The sequence below is a fragment of the Lepidothrix coronata genome, unplaced genomic scaffold, assembly GCF_001604755.1.
Source record: "Lepidothrix coronata isolate B3197 unplaced genomic scaffold, Lepidothrix_coronata-1.0 Scaffold236, whole genome shotgun sequence".
NCBI classification, from domain to species: Eukaryota; Metazoa; Chordata; class Aves; order Passeriformes; family Pipridae; genus Lepidothrix; species Lepidothrix coronata.
Window position 1 is genome coordinate 95,978 of NW_016690416.1, and position 2,498 is coordinate 98,475.

The 2,498-nt window shown below is 62.9% G+C and overlaps 1 protein-coding gene across 2 annotated transcripts in view; it reads right to left on the bottom strand.

Annotated features, from left to right (window-relative positions):
* Positions 1 to 2,468, bottom strand: part of JADE2 (jade family PHD finger 2) — a 70,600-nt gene extending 68,132 nt beyond the window's left edge. The window contains exon 1 of one of the 2 annotated variants that reach the window (XM_017834599.1): positions 2,076 to 2,468. The gene's annotated coding sequence lies outside the window, so the exon portion shown is untranslated. The remainder of the gene's footprint in view (positions 1 to 2,075) is intronic. The other variant, XM_017834598.1, reaches the window with a different exon arrangement.
* Between the last annotated feature and the right edge of the window lie 30 nt (positions 2,469 to 2,498).

A 2,498-nucleotide genomic window follows, 5' to 3' on the forward strand; every position in this document is an offset into this window, starting at 1 on the left:
ACAGGCAGGATCCTGGTACCCAGAACACCCATTTTCCGGGCAGTGGGAGCCTGTCCCTGCCCGCCGGGGCTCGCCTGCCCCTCGCCTCCTCCACAGGTTGTTGCCAGCCCCAACTTTGCAGCAAAAACTCAGGTACCCAGTGAGGAGCGAGGCATCCCTCCTCTCCTCCACACCAACTCTGCTGGCTGTCTTGGCTCCCTGGGGCAAAATTTAATCTCATTTCAATTTAAAACAAAACAAGCCCTCGTTTACTTCCTGTGCTTTGCCTTTCTCCACATCTACAAGGGGATTTTTTTTTCTTTACCACTCACATTTATAACTCCACTTGCCTCTTCTGACTCGTTACCCTCTAATTATCTATTTTTTTTCAGCAAGCCCAGACAGAGCACAGGTAATCAGAAAGGTTACTGAGGGCACTGGAAACATCTCTGCCTTTGGGGGGGAGGGTGAGGGCAGGGACACCGGGCAGGGACACCGGGCACGGCTCCACGCCCCATCCTGCAGGTCTCTGAGCATCCACAGCTCAGAGGAAATCAACAGGAGCTATGGGCACTCCGATCTTTGTACGGAACACCCACAGAAAGGCAAAGACCACATCTAAATAGTTTGGGGACCACCCACCCATCAGCTTTCAGAACTTGGGTGTCAAACACTATCAGCAGCCATCGATACTTTAAAGGAATTGCATCTCCCTGCCTACAGACCCCCTAACATGTACCCTCCATCCTTTGCTCCAAGCCTACATTTTTGAACATCAAGCCTCAATTTTCCTAGGAAAAACAAATTTAACCTTCGATTTAACCTTTCTGCAAGCTATTTTTACTTCTATCTCAAGCTTATTTTAACCCCAGTAGCCAATAAATGCTTAAAGGTCAAACATCATTCCTAAGAGCCGGGCTCCTTACCCCCGGGGAGAAGGCTGAGATCACTGAATTTTTCTTCTCTCAAGCAAAATCTCCTCCTAAAAATGTCCCAGCCGTCGGAGGGTCCTGGCTCAAACCCTTCAGCAAACAATTATCACTGTGGGTGCTGAGAAGGCGCTGGGAATTTTCCCTGTGAGTGCCATGCCATCCTTCCCTTCCCACTCAAAAAGCGCTCAGGATGTGCAGGTATGGCGAGAGATAAATATATAATTTTTTTTTTTTTTCCCCTCCGAGGTTGACAATTCAGCAGCCTCCCGCCTTTGCAGCGCTTCCCAACTTCCAGCTCGCTGCTCCCACCCCGGGCGCGGGGGGCTCCCAGCCCCGCACCCTGGGCGGGAAGCGGCTCGGCAGGTGGGGAAGGGGCAGGAGCGCGGCGGGGGCGCCGCTGGATCCCCGGAGGATGCGGGAGAGCGCCCGGGGAGGGGGCAGGTGGCCGGGGATGGAGGGAGAAGGGGGGGCCGCCCCGCGGGGACCACAGCGCGGGGAAAGGAGGGCGGAACGCGGGATGTTTTCGAGCGCGGTGATGCCGCGGGGGGAGCGGCGGGTACCCCCCCCCGGGGCCGGCAGCGTCGGGACCCACCAGCGCGGTGCGGCGGGGGAAGGCGGCGGGGAAAGCCCCGCGGTGGGGAGGGAAGGGAAGGGGGGAGGAAGGGGAGGGCAGGCGGGAGCCGGCAGCCGCCACGCCCCCGGGCACCGCCATCCCGGCCCCGCGCCGCGCTCCGCGCCCGCGGCCCCGCCGCGCTCCGCGGCCCCGCGCCGAGCCCGCACAGCCCCGGGAGCGGAGCCCGCCCGAGCCCCGCGGGCCGCCGGGCCGCCCCCTCCCCTCCCGGCGGGCAGGGCAGGGCGCGGGGCCGCTGCCGCAGTCATTAATTCGGGGGGATAAAGGGGGCGAAGCGGCGAACCGAGCCTCGAAAAGTTCTTGTTTACGTCCCCGCCGCCTCCCTCCCGCACTTCCAAAGGAGAGTGACCACCGTGCGCCATCCGCCCCGGGAATGCTGCACATCCCCCGCCCGGCAGCCGGGAGAGGGAGGGGGGTGAAAAATAAATAATAAAAGAAAAAAGACAGAAATACAGCAAAAGCAGGGGGAGCTGCAAAATAACCATCCGCTGCAAACCCAGCCCGCTCCCGCCGCCACCCCGCCGAGCCTTTACCTTGGCCAGGAGAGTGTCCGCCCGGAGTTGCGCCGGTCTCTGGGGTGACGGGCGGGAGGAGGCGGGGGCGGGGGATGCTCCCGCAGTCCCCGGCCGGGAGAGCCCCCTCGGCGGCTCAATCCGGTGTCATTGCCGGGGCCGCGCCGCCCGGGCCCTCCTTAGGAGCGCCCGCTCGGTAACTCCATGGATGCGGCCCCGCTCCCAGCCGAGATGGCCGCTCCGCCGCGGCCGGGCGAGCCCTGCCCGCCTGTTTCTCTTTCTTTTTCACCCCGCACTTCCTCCGGCGCTCCGCGCCCCGCCGCCGCCCGGGCTCCGGCTCCGGCTCCGGCAGGGAGGCGGGGAAGCGACTTTCGGAGCGGGGACGGATAATGGTGGCGGCGCTTCCACCCCCCCCACCCACCCCCCCCGGGGGGGGGGGGGGGG